Source organism: Chelonoidis abingdonii, chromosome 3 (genome assembly GCF_003597395.2).
Source record: "Chelonoidis abingdonii isolate Lonesome George chromosome 3, CheloAbing_2.0, whole genome shotgun sequence".
Classification (NCBI taxonomy): Eukaryota; Metazoa; Chordata; order Testudines; family Testudinidae; genus Chelonoidis; species Chelonoidis abingdonii.
Genome location: NC_133771.1, coordinates 153,992,834 through 154,011,286, shown reverse-complemented (window position 1 = coordinate 154,011,286; position 18,453 = coordinate 153,992,834).

Here is an 18,453-nt window from a genome sequence, read left to right as displayed (position 1 = left end):
CCGCGACGTGATAGACCAAATCAATGGGCTATTCCACATCTAGGCATGCATGCATGCAGCAGCCATAACCCCCCCACCCCCCCAAAACAATTTCCCTCCTTAAAATAACCTGCTTACCGAGAACACGCTCCTCTGCTCTTCTTCACCAACAAGTTCAGCTGCTGCGACTGGCTAGCATTCCTCCTGGCTTGAGAAGAGCTCCTGGCTGCATGCCTCCTGGACTCTGGGTGTCTCCCACACCCCAGTCCCCTCACTATTGGGTTCCTCCACACCCTCCTCCCACCCCTTCTCCCGCTCTGAACTGTCCATCTTTGGTCCTGGGATTTGCAGTGGGGTCACACCCAAGTATCGCATCCAGTTCTTTGTAAAACGGCAGGTCGTGGGGGCAGCACCTGAGCGCCGGTTTCCCTCATGGGCTTTGCACATAGGCACTCCGCAGCTCCTTACTTAACCCTGCACTGCAGCGCGTCCCGTTCATGGCCCCTTTGCAGCATGGACTTTGATATCTGGACATGGGTATCATAATTTCTACGGCTGCAGCGCAGCTGTGACTGCACAGCTTCCTCACCCCAAACACTGATGAGTCCTGCAGCTCACTATTGCTCCATGCTGGGGCTCGTTGGGGCGTGGAGGCATGGTCAGTGATTGATTGATTGATTGCACTCCACACCTGGCTAGCAAACAGGAAGAAGATTTTTAAAATTCCCGCGGCATTAAAGGGGGTCACCTGAGCCCAGGGCAGTGAGTGTGAAACGATGAGCAGAGTGGCGAAAAGTATGCTGGAATCTCCTAATACCCTGTCGAGGCAATAACAGGCTTTTGTGTCACACCTGATGAGCAGTGCTGCATCACAGCGCTGGAATCTACATCCCAAGCAGACCAGGTGTACAGCCAGCGCTGCAGCCAGGGGTTGCAGCGCTGGCTGGGCTTTCCAAGTTTGTACACAGAGTGAGTTGCAGCGCTGTAACCCCATCACCAGCGCTGCAACTCTCCTGTGTAGCCGAGCCCTAAGGGGTGGGCGGGCAAAGCCTGCCCACTTCTAAAGGACCTCCCCCCCAGCGCATGTGTTTGCTCAGAGTCCCTCCCCAGGCTTCTACCCCCACACCTCCACTACCCTGTGACTACCTTAACTCTGCCCTGGAGGCTCTGCTTCCTCGTGTCAGAGGGGAATTTGGTGTCCCTAAAACAGGGATCGGTAACCTTTGGCATGTAGCCTGCCAGGGTAAGCACCCTGGCAGGCCGGGCTGGTTTGTTTACCTGCCGTGTCCACAGGTTCGGCCGATCGTGGCTCCCACTAGCCGCGGTTCACCACTCCAGGCCAATGGGGGCTGTGCGAAGCAGCGTGGGGATGTGCTGGCCGCCACTTCCCGCCATCCCCATTGGCCTGGAGAGGCAAACCGCAGCCAGTGGGACCCGTGATCGGCCAAACCTGCAGACGCAGCAGGTAAACAAATCTCCCTGGCCTGCCAGGGTGCTTACCTGGAGGGCTGCATGCCAAAGGTTGCTGATCTCTGCACTAAAACAACCTGAAGGAGGCTGTTCCTTTCTGCTTTTGCCCCTTGGCCTTTTCCCAGCTCAGAGACGGGGCTCATGTTAGGGATGCTCTGAGGTTCCACAAGTCAAATTAATGAGAGGCCATGACGCAGAGATATAATTCTGTTGCAGTAGGGTTGTAGTCCTGGATGGTATCACAAGCAGAATCTAAGGCACTGAAGCTATGACTTGCATGTACATGCAGGAATCTTTTCCTTGCTGGATGCATGGCACTCTGGTCTGCATCACAAGAACAAGAGGCAATTCTGCCTCAGATATTTCCCAACAGTGTCACTTTAGCAGATGCCTGGGCCCAGATCCACAGCATCTTACCCTTATTATGTAACTAATTCCCAACAAAAACCCTGTCTCCCCTCCCCAGAAGGCTGCACGTCAGACTTAGTCCTGGGGCACATCATAGTCTGTTGCTATGTTATGATGCTATAAACAGAGGATTCTAACCTGTATGTGGGATCAAGCGGGGAGGGAAAGAAAGAGGTGGAGAGTGAAAAAATCCATTTAACAAGAGATGTAGGAGAACTGTGTTCTCCTAAAAGTGCAGGGACTGAGAAGAATGGATAGAGGCAGGCAGAATGTGAGCAAGGCCTGTTCAAACCGTGGGACTACCACATAGTTCTGCCAGTACCCTTCACTCCTCACCTGCAACCCCCTGCTATTCCAGTCCTGCCCCACCCCACCCGCAAGCTCTCTGAATCCTGACCTGAATCTATTTCAGTTTTAGACCAGATATAATTCTGCCCATTGTCACTCACTCCTGTACTGCAGCCCTTCCTACCTCTGTTATTTTTCAGTCCTTAGCATCTCCTGAGCAGATACTGACGTGGCAAATGAACTGAGCCAAACTGAGATGAGATTTTATAAGTTGGAAAAAGCCCTCCAGGTATTTGGATGAGACCCCTAAACTTACTTCCTCTATGACCCTGCCAAGTCCACATCCAAGTGGTGAAAGGCTGGCGTATTGGCTCACCTTGCTGCTGAACCCTCAGACAGATCCCTTCTCTCACAGCTGAAGACAGGGATTCGGCAGAGTTCTGCTTCTATGACCTTGAGATTGTTGTGCTTGGGAAGAAGCTAGAACGTTGGAACCACACCCAGCGGGTGCCTGCTGCCCTGGGCCATGCGTCATTCAGGGATATTTCAAGAAAGCCTTCAATACTTGTGCCTCCATAAATTCTCCACATCCTCTCTCTGCCCTGGAGTCAGATAACAGGCAGAAGAACAATGGCTCCAAAAATCCAGGCTGCCCATCTGCTCTGCGTTTCCAGATTCTTGCCTCCACAGCGCCAGCTGATGAAATTTTCATAGTCGATGAGGTTTCTCATTTCCACTAGACCTTTCTGCCTTGGAGCCTTCACACTTAATTAAGCCTGTCTGAGTTTCTGTGGGTATATGCTGTAGGTGACAATGATTAGAGAGCCCCTTGCTTTTTTATAGACCTTTCAACTTAGGATCTCAAAGCACTTTACAAACATACATTAATTAAGCCTAACAAGAAGTTAAGGGTCTGATTTTCAGATATTCTGAGCACTCATTGCTCCTATTGACTCCTCTTGGAATTAATGGTACTCAGCACTTCTCAGAATTGGACCCTAAGTGACTTCCACAGCGTCAAACAATGAATTAGAGACAGAGTCAGCAATATAACCCAGGAGTCCTGAATCCCATGTTATAACTATTATAAAACACTCCCCTCCCAAACCTCAAAACAGAACCCAGCAGTCCTGACTCCTATTACTCTACCCATTATTTACTCCTTCTTGGCTCTCTTATCCCTGTGTTCTACAAGGTGGGCAGCAGGTTCACCCCTGCACTGGGAGCTGAGGTGTGAGATGCTGTGGGTGCATTATGTTACATTATATTCATTTATATAACACTGTTAATACCAAAGCGCTGCTCCCTGCTGGAGCCAGTTGCTCACTAAAGCTTCTGAAGTTCAATTAACAAGCACCAGGTAATCTAACACTGGATTCCCAATAATCCCTTTATTTTAAGGGGCCTCTGGCTGATGCAAGAGTCCCCGGCGAATGACCCTGGAAATACATTTGGGATTCTCTTAAATACCAGCTGAATTTATGACCCTCAGTGAAGAGCAGGAAAGAATCTCTTCAAAATACTTTCCAAGAGGCAGCACTTTATATAGACCACTGTAACAGTATAAAAGAGACCCCTGGAGGGGCAGGTGCCACCCTGTGGAGAGATGAATCCCTCTATTTAGCAAAGCATTTACAACTTTGCCTGGTAATGGAGTGGATGTCAGGAGGCTGAGAAGTATTGTCTCCCCACCAGAGGGAGGCAGTGCAGGCTTAGGTCGCTCAGGTTCACAGTCACCCCATGTCAAGCTGGTGAGACAGCCTGACATCTGACTGGCTGTGCCCCACCAGGGAAGCCTGAAATAAGAGACTGACTCGCTGGCCTCCAGCTTTCCTCTGTATGAAGTAAGGGATGGAGCCTCCCTGCAGAGATGTTCTCTCCTCTCCTTCCCTGGGACGTCACAGGCATGCAGAGGGCACTTAGGAAACACTCTATCCCCCTTTCTGCACGCCCGCTCATTCTGGGGCAGGCTCTGGAGGGGATTTCTGGCTAGTCCTCAGGTGAAAGACTGGGGCCTCAGTGGGAGAGGAATTCTCATGGGATGGGTCTAAAACAGGAATCGTGAACAAAACCTTAGCAACGTAGGAAATGCACTCTGGGGTAGGCAGGCGCAAAGGGATCCTGGGGCATCCAGGCACAACAGGATCCTTCCTTAAAGCAGGACATCCAGATACAATGGAGTCCCGGGAACAACAAGAACAGCTAAGCACTTCGACCCTGGAACAGCCTAAGCCAACTACATCCTGCCAAGGCACAACGGGACAGCCAAGCACACCCTGCCAGCGTGTGCACCTACTGGATCAATACAAGTCACCAGTAAAACTGCTGCTACCAACACTGAGCTGTATAATTCAACTTATTTTCCTATATGGGAGCAAAGTCTGCAGCCCAGCTTTAACAGCCACTCACATTCATGAAGATAAAACCCTCAAAGAACCCCTACATGTTGAGTTTTGCAAATACTCTTTGCACCTAGCAACTCCAGCAATAATGGGTTGATTCCCATTCCGAATTAGTACTTGTATTCTGGCAGGGCCCAAAAGCACCAGTCAGGATTAGATCCCAATTGTGCTGGGCATACAAGTAGGCCCAGTTCCTTATCTCAAAGAGCGTACAATTCAATTCAAGACAAGATTCCACAAGGGGGTGTAACACATGATCAGTGGGAATGGGGAAGGAAGGATGAGGACAACAATGATAAAAACATGTAGTTATGCTAAATTGCCTTTAGGACAGCTAGATAGAGTCAAGTCATTTAAATATACATATATATTATAAAATTTAAATACACAGAAATCGTTGCATCCAACGAAGTGGGTATTCACCCACGAAAGCTCATGCTCCAATACGTCTGTTAGTCTATAAGGTGCCACAGGATTCTTTGCTGCTTTTACAGAAATCAAATAGATCTCAATGGCCCCTCATCATCATTCACATGACAAATCCCCCAAAAATATGGCCTCCTTGCAAATCAAGCACCACCCAGGTCAGCCACTGACAAGACATTTCCGGTGGTCTAACTGTATATTCAGCTTATGTCCATTACTGGCAATCTGATCATGCCACTGATGTTTTTTGGTCCTCATGTGATCGCCGACCATATGTAGCCCTTGGTACACATGCTTTGGAATTCATTGGTTTTCCATTCTAATAATATGTCCACACCCAGAAATGGAACTAGTGCTTATGAAGGTGGCTGCAGGATTGAACATCCTCATTTCTGATCTTGCCCTGCCAATTGATATGGAGCAGCTGATGAAGATGACAAGAACTGAAAATGTCAATCCGGTGTTCTTCAACCTTCCTTAGCAGTACATTTCAATTCCGTACAATATCACAATTCTCAGTGATCCTGACTGACCATCTAACTAGCCAGAAAGAAAAGAACATAGCGGACCTGATCGTCTCTTGCCCTTCACCTTGTGCAGTTATCTACCCTGGTGCAGACTCTAGGAATATAGGCTCATATTAGATTTGGGCAAATTATAGTTTTAAATTGAGTTGGGATACTAGCACAAGCAATAGGCCCAAATCATGGAACCAAAAAGAATGAGATTATGAGAAAGAAGAGTTCTGTTAAACTTGTAGTGCCCTTCAAAATACCAGACCTTGTCTATACTACAGGTTACTTCATTATAATTTATGTTGCTCAGGGATGTGAATAATCCACACCCTTGAGCGATCTAAATTATATTGATCTAAACCAGAGTTTCTCAAAGAGGGGTCGCCGCTTGTGTAGGGAAAGCCCCTGGCGGGCCAGGCCAGTGTGTTTACCTGCCCCGTCCGCGGGTCCGGCCGATCGCGGCTCCCACTGGCCGCAGAGCACTGCTCTGGGCCAATGGGAGCTGCTGGAAGCAGCAGCCATTAAGTCCCTCGGCTCGCACCACTTCCAGCAGCTCCCATTGGCCCAGAGCAGCGATCCGCTGCCAGTGGGAGCCACGATTGTCCGGACCCACTGACGGGGCAGGTAAGCACACTGGCCCGGCCCACCAGGGGCTTTCCCTACACAAGCAGTGACCCCTTTTTGAGAAACCCTGATCTAAGCACTGGTGAAGACAGCACTACGTCAGCAGGAGAGCTCCCACCAACATAGCTACTGCCTCTTGCAGAGGCAGGAGTTATTAAGCTGATGAGAGAACTTTCTTCTGTTAGCTTAGAGCAGGGGTGGCCAACCTGTGACTCCAGAGCCATATGTGGCTCTTCAGAAGTTAATATGTGGCTCCTTGTATAGGCACCGACTCTGGGGCTGGAGCTACAGGTGCCAACTTTCCGACATCCTGGGAGGGGGGGAGCTCACTGCTCAACCCCTGGTTCTGCCACAGGCCCTGCCCCCACTCCACCTCTTCCCGGTCCCTCCCCTGAGCCTGCCATGCCCTCTTCCCGTCCCTCCCCCACAGAGCCTCCTGCGTGCCACAAAACAGCTGAGTGTGAGGTGCAGGGAGGAAGGGGGAAGGCGCTGATTGGCGTGGCTGCCAGTGGGTGGGAGATGCTGGGAGTGGGGTGGGGGAGCTTATGGGGGGCTGCTGACATATTACTGTGGCTCTTTGGCAATGTACATTGGTAAATTCTGGCTCCTTTTCAGGCTCAGGCTGGCCACCTCTGGCTCAGAGCATCTCCACCACAAGCACTACAGTCGTACAGCTGCATCGGTACAGCTGTAAGAGCCGAAGTGCAGATGTAGCCCCAGTGTTATTTTATTTAAGGTTTGGGCTAAAATAATAGAACTAAAACACAGATAATTGGGTACACGGTGCAGTAAATAATTGGCTGTATAAGAAACTCCTTCAGCTGGCCTTAGCTAAGGTCCAATGATAAGCAATGACATCATTTGTTTGTTAAAGGGCATAAAAAACTAAACTCTTAAAGGGTTCATTGCTAATACCTGCCTGACAAGTTGGAGCTGACCAATGTGGGTCTGAGCACCCCTGGCATTAGCACATTTGTAAGTATCTTGATCAAATACTTAGAAGTGGTTTTGTTACTGTCTAGATACAATAAACTACTTATTATTTAGGCTTTTTACACATGTTTAGAGCACTTGTATAAATACCATTTGAGCTTTGGATTTACTAAAGGAATTTATGGTTTACTTAGTGTAGTGGTGACACCCTGCATCAGTAATAATGATTCCAACATTATGGTGACCCAGGAGGGACAGACAGCACTAATTTCAGTTGTTCTAAGCCCCTAGGGTGAAGGGGTAGTGACCTATCTTCTGGGGCCAGTATAGAATTCTCTCCTAAAAAGAAATTCAGTACCATAAGGGGAATAGTAGGGGGTACTTTGGATACTGTAAAAGACAGGTTGGCAGACCATGGCAGTGGTTCACTGAATGCTATAAATAAATTCCTGGGAAATCACAGCAGAGGTCCATTGAGTGCCACTGAAATTTTAAAGAGTAAGACTCGTGGGTGATTGTAGTAATTGTAGCTAAACAGTAAATGCAAGAAAGCACAAAGATAAGCTCAGTGCCGAGTCACTTCAGAAGATAAGTACATGATTTTTTAATTATTATTATTTAAGGAAAAGAGTGAGGAATTAAAGGGAGTGTTTATACAGACATCAAAACCTTTGCAATGTGCTGGAGGGATTAAGCAAGCTGGTGTAGTAAAAGGACTGGAACCAACATTAGTAAAATGGGGAGAGTGCTTGGTTTGATAATGAAACCCAGTTATTTTATGGCAGTATAACTCCCTGCAGACATGCCTGGTGAAATGCTTAGTAAAGTCAAACAAATTATGCAATGGTAGTGATGACCACCACCACTATGCTTCTCACACACACATCCCTGGCCAAGCCTTTATAGCCATTCTGAAGGAAATGGACCCTTCCCACTGAATGCCTCTGTAAATAATCGATTGTAAATGACTGCTACAGGCAGAGACACAAGCTGACTTGAATCATTTTACTAAAAGAGGGGTTTCCATTTGAGCTTGACTCCTTCTGAGTGTACAAGTAGGGAAGGCTATCTGGGTACAGTTGTGTAAAAAAGTAATAATTAGATCAACGTAAGGGGTATTGAGCAAAAATGTTCACAAGAAATACAGATACACTTGTGTAATTATGCAAAGTTTAAAAAACCTAAACGAACACTCCTTGCTTGTCAAACCCAGTTTTGTACATGCTAAATGAATGGGCTTTTAAAAGATTTCACTACAAATCCCTTTGAATCCTTCGTTCAAAGTTGCAAAACTGACACTTATCGCCAAACACAGGTAGCTGGTGTTATTTGGCTTTGTTATTTAGTGTTTAACCCTTTGGGTACCTCAGTGCTTTTATCAAGTTCAAGCTCTTTCTAAATAAGGACTAGAGGACATGGTCGTGACTGTGGCACAGGTGGCCAGAATAGTAGGGAGAGACCCAGATCCATTTTCAGTAATAAAACATCAGCTAAAATACCTGCAGGAAAAGAATGAAAAATCATAGGACACAGTGCACTTTGAGCAGTGGGGTGGGGGGGTGGCACAAGAGAAGCAATGTTAGAACACTGAGCCTTAAGGAGGCTCTGTAATCAGACAGTTACTTTGACAGAGGTAACTCTGTAAGAACACAACCCACTGTTCCACTTCATATGAAAAGTGATATGGCTAATATGACTTAATGGCAAATAAAGGATGGGGGTCAAAATATGGAAGGAATGTGCCTTCCCACAGAATATGCTGCATACTTCACAAAAGATGTAAAAGAAAAGTAAATACGACATGTTATTTAATTAAAATAATATAAAAGCTCCAAAGGAGAGCCAGAGTCTGTTGTGTTTTCTTTTTCAGAGGGCTGTATGCTTTGACAGCAGAAACCAACCCAGCATCAAGGAACATGGGTGAATATAGGAAATTGAGCTTAACCATTAAAAATCCTATTCCAGTTTTGTTCAGCTGTGGTGTAAAGTAAATGTTATGAATGGAGTGAAAAACGTGTGGTGGTGTTTTGTGAATGGAAAAAATAATAATTGTATTAAAACAAAAAAAATAATATTTTGTTCAATTGTATTAGAAAATGTAAAAAGAGAAATGTCCTAGATTGGAAACAGGTCCAAATAATGTCTTAGAGTTAAATCTATTAAAGAAATACCGTATAAAAATGTTCAGTTTATTCATGTACGAGTGTTATTGAAGTTCACTAATTTGCATTCACTGGAGTTTGGTCAAAAATGGTTTAAAAACTATTAAAAGGACTTTTAACATGCTAAATCTGCCAAGGTGGGCAGCAATGAAACCAGAGGGGACTTAACAGAAACGGCATGGAAGCTCAACTGTTTGGGACTGGTCTGTCGCTCTGAACCCAAGCTGACATATAGGGGCACTGTGGGAACATGACCAAGCATTTTAACAGAAACTAACAGCAGAAGTATTGGATTTATTACATAAGCAAGTGTTTTAGCAAGAATTAGCACCTAGAGAATTGCATTGCATTTTTAAAAATCAACAAAGCAAAGCACTGATTGAGAAAGAGCTTTTAAGTGTTTTATATGCATGATGTTGTAAATGATATTTTTTTAAATGTGTAAGATAAAATTAATTTGCTATCATGAAAGGTAAAAAGCAAAAGTACTGTAATGACACATCTAGTATATGGTACATGTATGCTGTGAAATCAGCCTTAAGTGTCAGAGAAAAGTTAAAAATTTGGTACAAGGGAATACTAATTGCTACAGGGTAAGAAATTAACAAGGGTCCAATACCATGAAATTTATCAAATGAGCCTTGGTCAGCGTGTTACCAGTGAAATACTAGAAAGTGCTGCAACCCATATGGTGTAAAAGGAATTTGTTTTCCTTTCTCACATACTGTTGCAGACAATGACAAGGTCTGGACAGCCCCAGACTTGTACTGCTGTTTGCACCTGGGGGACACTTACACATGCAGGTGTAATGTCTTACAAACAGAGTTGCCAGCATGTGGGTTCACTTTCAGGGAACACTCTCCAAATTCCACATTATGGTTGAGACACTGGGAAGCTGATGAAGTAACTACTGCCTGTGCTGGGAATTAAAGAGACAAGGGTGTGAGGTAATATCTGGGACTATACTTGGAGAATGGCAAATATTGTGTGGTGACTGGAAACAACCACTTCCCGTATGGAACCAGAGAACGTTATTTTAATTGGCCTAAGTTCTGTTTCACACATGAACTTCCCGTGGCAATAAATGGAAATAAAATATGTTGCACTAGTTTTTCATAACGTAATTGAAATAAAGGCAAAGTTAAAATTGCTAAAAGGTTCTTTAAAGGCAGAGCAATCTTATAATGTGGGATTATATCCATGGTGAAGGTTATCGTTAGAAGTTTTGGTAATGATCAATATTATTGTGGTGATTGATTCTATATTGCAGAATTTAGCAGTTGTATTAACATTTAGCAAAATTGCACAAGTCTGTTTGAAATTATTTATGTCATAAAACCCACATTAGTGCATAGGGTTTAAGGTGGGGAATGTAGGAATATAGGCCCCCATTTGATTTGGGTGAACTATAGTTTTAAATTGAGTGGGATATTAGCTTGCAAAATAGGCCCAAATCATGGAGCCAGAAAGAATGAAATCATGAGAAAGAAGAGTTGTTGTGTTAAACTTTTAGTAATCCTTCCGCATACCAGTATTTTCTTATTTAAGGTTTGGGCTAAAGTAATAAAAATCAAACACAGTTAACTGAGTATAAGGTGCAGTAAATAATTGGCTATGTAAGAAATTACTTCATCTGGCCTTAGCTAAAATCCGATAATTGGCAATGGCATCACTTGTTTGTTAAAGGGTATAAAAAGGTAAACTCTGAACGCATGCATTGTTAATACTGGCCTGACCAAGTTGGAGCTGACCAATCTAGGTCTGAACATCCCTGGCTTTAGACCATTTGTAAGTATCTTGATCAAATGTTTTGTTACTGTTTGGATGTAATAAATTGCTTATTATTTAGACTTTTTCAGCACATTTAGAGCTCTTATCTAAATAGCATTTGGCGTTTGGACTGAATAAAGGAACTTATGGAAAACTGTGTGTGGTGGTGATACCCTGCATAAATAATCTTTGCAAGAGAGTGAGTGCAAAACCTTATCAGACCCAAAGAGTTGCCTTTTACACCTACTCTGTGCTGATGTGCATCACTCCACGAGGTGCGGGGCAACAGAAAACAAGGCCTTCTGTAACCATGTGATCTGGTTACCATCCCCCTCATCCTGCCTCCTTTCCTACTCCCCGGCTTGCTGGTTACATTCACTTGTTCCATCTTGCCTTTAATGAGGCTGTGATCTTGCAATGAGTTCTGCATAGTTGGACCCCTCCACCTCCACAGATCCTTGTTGGAGACAATAGGACACAGTGGTCTACCCCCAGAAGTCCAGTTGCAGTACTTGTTAGTTCTTCAGCGAAGGGATTGTTTTTTACTATATGTTTGTACAGTCCCAGCACAACAGGGCTCTGACTTCAGATGGGGTTCTGGGTGGTACTACAATACAAACAGTAAACATTAAAATAAGAACTATATGTGGCAACCTGCCACTGAATAAAGAACACAGGGCACTGACAAATGGTTCCAGCGTATTAAACTTCAACTAGCGGGTGAAGCCCTGTCCTGGGCAGAGGCTGGAGGGATTGTGTCTGCCTCAGACAGAGCCTCCGGGGGCTCTGAATTTGTTACCTTTTTGTGAAAACTTGTTTAGCTTGTCCTGCTAATAAAGTGTTTAAATTAAATGAGTTCAAAGTACACAGGGGTTCTCCTGGGGTTGCCAACCCTCCAGGATTGTCCTTCAGTCTCCAGGAATTAAATATTAGTCTTTAATTAATGATAATGTCATGTGATGAAACCTCCAGGAATACATCCAACCAAAATTGGCAACCCTAATTCTCACCTGTGTGTGCAGGGAAGTGGCTGAGGTCTTGGTATGATTATGGGACTCACATGTCTGCATACCCAAAGGGGGCTTCACTTATAGGTGGGGCAGAGGAGTCACTGTGGGTGTGCAAAGGTAGGGGAGGGTGGCTCCTGTGTATGTTTGTGTAGAAGGGGGATGTCTCACCTAGTGTTTGAATGTGGAACAGGGGCAGCTTCACTTGTGTGTGCAGAAAGATTGGGTGCTTTCCCTGCATGTACAGGGAGAGGGAGATCTCATGTGTGTGGTGGGGCCGGGGGTGCTGCAGTTCACCTTTTATTTTTATTCTGTAATGTGGGCCATCCATACCTTCAGCCTGGTACAGACTCAGGGGTTGCCTTGATCCTAGTCTGTCAGACAAGGGTATCTGGCTACCTAGGCTCTTCAGCTGGGGTTCTCAAACTGGGGGTTGGGATCCCTCAAGGGGTTGTGAGGTTATTACATGGGGGGCTATGAGCTGTCACCCTCCACTTCAAACCCTGCTTTGCCTCCAGCATTTTTAACGGTGTTAAATATATAAAAAAAAGTTTTAATTTATAAGAGGGGGGTTGTACTCAGAGACTTGCTGTGTGAAAAGGGTCACCAGTACAAAAGTTTGAGAGCCATTGCTCTTGAGGAACCAGTGCTTGTGTGAATTTTTCTCTATGCCTAGCTCACTCGCTCCTCCAGCTTGAAAGAGATGTTTCTTGTGAAATCTGTAATGCTACTTTCCCCGTGGAGCCCTGGTTGTTTATAGGGACAGGTCCAGGCAGGAATTACCTTTCCTTAGGACACACTTGGTGTGTGGTTGAGTGTGCCGCTTCCCTGTTCCTCAAGAGTTCTTGAGGCTAAGGAGCCAGTCAGTCTGGAATCAGCTTCCTGCCTTACCATCCTGCCCCCAGAGGCCTGGGCACCCCTAGAGCTTTGGCTGGAAATGATGGGCTCCTCCTTATTGCTCACAGTCTCTGTTCTGAGCCCTTCTAAGGAGAGACTGCAGTTGGAGGAAGAGAACTTGTCAACTAATAGGTAAATCTCCATTTATATTTATCTCATAGAACTGGAAGGGACCCTGAAAGGTCATTTTGTCCAGCCCCCTGCCTTCGCTAGAAGGACCAAGTACAGATTTTTGCCCCAGATCCCTAAGTGGCTCCCTCAAGACTTGAGCTCATAACCCTGGGTTTAGCAGGCAACTGCTCAAACTGCTGAGCTATCCCTTTCCCTGCCACTACTACCAGACCTCACTGTGGGGGTGAGGTACGCTTAGGGTGGCAGGTGCCTGGCTTTTGACTAGAAAATCTACTGACCTGACAACAAAATTCTGGTTCCTGTGGGCAGGGGAGGTGAGGAGGCACCAGGTTATCCCCATGCCATCCCCTACTTAGTCAGGGCTGCCTCCTACCTGCATCAGCTGGAGCTCCCAGACTCTGCTCCACAGATGAGTCCTGCCTGAGCCAGGCAGTGGGGTGGGGAAGAGCAGATAGCAACAGGGAGAGGAGCAAATGGGGGCAGGGCCTTGGGGGAAGGGGCCATCAGAGGAAAAAGGCAAGGTGGGGTGTGGGAGGTTCTGGCACTCCTACTAGAGTGTGTGTTTGTTCTTTAAATATTACAAAGTTGGCAACCCTAGGTACACCAGCTCTTGTAGAAGATAGCTGGAAGCATACTCTGTGTACCACAAGCTCAGACACCATAAACACTAGACTTGGAGGAGGATTAATTGCTAGGGCCTCTGGCAGGAAGAAGAGTGCGCAAAGACCCTTGGTAGCAGCCTAGACATTACAATAAAAGCTAAACACAGGAGCTCTTAACCCAGCCACTGCCTGTGAGACAACTCCTTCCTGGCATGACCTGAGTAGTCCATCCCTTGAGGGCAGCTAACCCCCTTCCTAGTGGTATCAGTAGGGCTTCTTACACGCTGTTGCCCACCCCCAGTGATTGCCTTCTTTCTCCTGCTGGCAAGCTGCTCCCCGCTGCTACCAACTCTCCTGAGTTCAACCTGAGTAACACAATGGAGGGCCCTTGCTGGAGCCAATCTTACCAGGTGAAAGCCACCTCTGGTCAGTCAGCTGTCTTTCCCACTTGACCCTCTCCTGGGGAAGAGCAGCAGGTCAGGGCTGCTGCAGGAAGCAAGTAAAACTCTACCCCAGTGAGGAGGGAGCAGAAATAGCCCAGCAGCTCTGGGGGGCTCCGCTCCTTCCTCCTTCCCAGACCTGGCATTGCTGAGATGAAGAGGGGAGGACAGGCTGACCCATTATTCACAGCTCTGTCCCTTGCCCCAGGCATGAGAATGGGGAGTGGGGACCAGGACCCTGCTGCAGCTGCTTCCCAGTCCTGGGAGAGGCAGAGCCTCCCAGAGGATTCAGGGGGCCTGGAGCAAAGCGGAGAAGCTGAGGTGCTTGTACTCACCCAGTGGCAGTCCAGGTCTTCAGCAGCATTTTGGCAGTGGGGGGCCCTTCAGTTGCTCCTTGTCTTTGGCAGCACTGAAGGGCCCCTCCCCACCAAAGACCTGGACCATTGCTGGGCCAGGGCTCGTAGGGCCCCTGCGGGAGCTGGGGCATTTTGCCCCACTCATCCCCCCACTCTGGGTGGCCGTGGAGCGAGGGGAGGAAGAGCCCTGGAGCTATAGAAGGAGCTGAGGAGGGATTGGGGTGATAGACTTTGGGCTGGGGAATGGGCAGAAGTGGAGTGAGGGAAATGTTAGGGTTTTGGGGGGGGGAAGCTGGAAGCCCTGTACCACCAGGCAGCCTTCAGCCAGGGCCCAAATCACCCTAGTCTGTATCTTTGGGAGAGTGGCAACATGAACCGTGTCTCTCACACACACTGGGGGTGGCCAGGGGAAGCTCAAAAATCAAAGACAGTAAAAACCCACAGTATAATCTTTAAAACAATTTCATGATTCTTTGCAGTTGGATTTGTGATTTTTGAACATTTGGGGTAAGTAATACCACTTCCCTTCCCAGTAAGCTCCCAGGCTGCTGCCTATAAACCTCTGCCTTGCACCTGGAGCTTAAGCCTCTGGACCCACAAGATTCCCTTTTATTTTTTTGTTCCTTCTCCTGGCTAGAGTGGATCTGGGACTCTGTCCCTCCCAGAATGTCCTATGACTCAATCCTTTCACTCCAGTTCATTCTAGCAAGGGCTGAGGCTACCCAGTATTGAGCATACAGGTTTGTTCATAGGAACTGCCATTCTGGCTCTGCCCAGAAGTCCATCTAGGGCCCAGTTAGTTGTCACCCTGGAGCCTCTTGTGCCAGCCAAGCTACAGCATGGAGTCCAGAGAGCAGACATAACCTCCCAGAAGCAATAACCCCGGCACATGAGACCCCTATGCCTGGTGCAGGGCTGAGAAGAGGCAGGGCACAGTTAAGCCAAAGGGAGGAAGGATTGGCTACGGCTTGAACAGATCTTCACTTTTGGTGATTCTACACCCCTGCAAAGCCCTATGGAATGCAACCTACTTGCCATTGGCCCAAACAATTTCTGAATATAGGAATTGCATGTTGCCTCGTCTCCATTCAGATACTGGCACTTATGCAACTGCATGGATGGATTTGCCCAAGTCCAGCATCCTGTCTCTGACTGTGGCCAGTACCTCGTGTTTCTGGGGAAGGTACAAGAAACCCTCATGAACAATTATGGAATAACCTGCTGTAACAGGGTTCACAACCCACCCCTCTGCCTGGGACCTGCTGGCTGCCCACCCCATAAAGCTCAGAGGCACTTCAGGGTTGTGCAACACCCTACCCTCATCTCATCTCATCTCTTTCCTTTCCCCGGGGGGCAGCCTCCAGTCCCTTCCCTGATTGATTTCTCCCTAGCTGCCCCCAGTGCCTTCAGGCCAGCAGGTGTTGCCAATACTCAGGCCAGCATCAGACCTTTTCCATCAGCCCCAATCTGTTTCCCCTGATTGGAGCTGACTGGGCAGGGGGTAATTAGATCCTCTTTGCACCAGCCCCCTGCTACTCCTTCCTATACAGACCGCTTCTTCCTAATGACTCTGAGCTAGAGAGTGGCCTAGGAGCTGGAGGGTTTGTAGCCTTCCTGGAACTATTTTTTTAAATCCTTATCATTACTCCAGTTGTTCTCATTATTCATGTAAATATCCAGTCCTTTTCTGAGTTCCACTGAGCTCATTGTCTTGATATCTTGTGGCAGTGAGTTCCAGGAGTTATAGACTCATACGCTTTGAGGCCATAAGAGACCATCATGATCATCTAGCCTAACTTATAGCACATTGCAGGCCTCAAAACCTCACCCACTCACTCTTGTAATAGACCCCAATAGGTTATTTATGTTCTGTGTGAAAAAGGGTTAGCTAAGCTTTTATTAATGTTAAATGTACTGCCTTTCCATTTAATTGGAATGTCCCCGCCCTTGTTCTTGTATGGCACAAGAGAGTAAATAGAAGTGCCATCTGGCAGGGCCAAAAGTAATGTGAAGTCCCATGAACTAATGAGTCTGGTGCTGAGTCTAGGCAGCAGCAACAGGGACTTCAAGGTCAGAGAGAATCTGGCACTGGGTTTGAACAACATCCCCAAGGATTTTGAGATACAGAAAATGAAGCATTAGGTGGCCCGGGGGCATTAGGACAGCAGAGAATGCAGAGCTGAGCCAGGGGGTGTCCCAGCTCAGTTCCTCTTATGCCAGTGTGCATCCCACAAACCCACCACTGCTAATGGCATTAGTTGCCTTTTTGCTTGTCCTCAGCAGACAGGCCAAAGGATTGACAGGGCTTTGGAGACTGAACTCCATTTGTACTGACGGAGGATGACCACCAGAGCAGGCTGAGGAAGGGTGGGCAGCGTGAGGAAGTTTAGGCCTTTCCCATTCTTCCTCTTCCCAGGATCTATTCCAGGTCCCAACCACATTTGTCCAGTGTGTGCATAGTTGTATTTCAACGCAGCCACTCTCCACAGGGTGACAGATCATTGAAATGGTGAAAATTACCCAGGAAGAGCCAGAAGCTGTTTCACCTTTGCCCTTAACCCTCTCTCTGCCACTCCTACCTCCCTGATCCACACACACACACACACGCACATATCCCTGCTGCCCATGGAAGCTATTTCTAAGCAATCCCGGGCATCTGGGGAATGAGGCTCTGAACAAATATCGGAGCGTGCGCGTGCACGCACACACACAGACACAGACACGTGCTGCTGCTGCATAGTCAAATATAGACCTTGGGGAAGGGGGAACAATGGCAGGGGGTTGAGTTACATTGCCGCAGGGCCAGCAGGCTGCGGGTGTTTGTTGTGGGCCAGGGTGGAATGGGAAAAGCGAGGGGGAGGGAGAGAACATTTGTTTTAATATAAAACCCCCCTCCCAGTGCTGTGCTATGCTGTGCAGCATGTGTGTGTGTGAGTGACCTGGAGTGAGAGCCAAGCTATGGGATGTTAAATTGAGTTGGCAGCTCAGTGGCTTTTATGGTCTCTCTCTAGCTGGTTTCCGCTGCTCCCCTGTCTCCTGGCCTGGAGGGATTAGAGGGGGCAGGAAGGGGTGATTTTCATTGGGCTTCTGCACAGAAAAGTGTTTCTCTTTTTGCTTTGGGGAAGGTTTCCCCAGTGGAGGGGAAGCCACAGCATCACCTGTTCCCTCAGCCCAGCTTCCACCTCATGCCCCTGATGTCCAGCTGCTTCCAAGGAACAGGCTCCAGACAGCAAAAGAAAGGGAAGCTGGTTTTGACAGGTAATTTTTCTGGCTGTATGTGAGTGTTGACAGCACTTTGGAAGAGTGGTCTGGGAGGGGCTGTGTAGCTGGCACGCACCAAGGGAGTGAAGCACAAATGCAGCAGGGTGACAGGTCACCCCATTCCAACCCCAGGTTCCCACTTTGTGGGATTTCCTTGAACAGGGGAAAATCTCTGATCAGATTCTTATGCCTAGAAAAAAATCCTTCCTAATTCTGACCCAGCAGCTGTTCAACATGAGAAGCTGCTGGGGATGGTGTAGCAGTGATCAGAGGAGAGCAGAACAGGCTCTAAGCCTGCAGTAAGGGGCAGGAAGCCCAATTTCCAATCTCAGGGGCTGCAGAAAGAGTTGTGTTTCCTGACTAGGTCTCAAAGATCTGGGCATTGTTATAGCAAGTCCTAGACCTAGACTTCATCAGAGGCAGGTTGATATCCCTCCACTTCTGGGAAAGGTTCATTCTGAGTCCCTAGTGCTAGTGTTTCCCCACTCCTTTTCCTTCTCTGTCTCCTTCCCCCACTTTCTTTACCTCCCTTCTCCCCATCTCCTACTCTCTGTAAGAATCACATAAGGACCATGGTTAAAAAGTGAAAGGAAAAGTCACATTTGTTTAAATTCACCCATTTTGTCCTCTCTGATATTGCAATGATCTGTTCCCTACCCTACTGCTCGCGAGTTTATATCTCCAGTGACCAAGTGTTACCTCATGTACCCAGATGGCACTCACTCAGTGCCATGGCTCTCACCCTTGAGAGGAACAGAATGGAAAACCCTCGGTCCTGTAC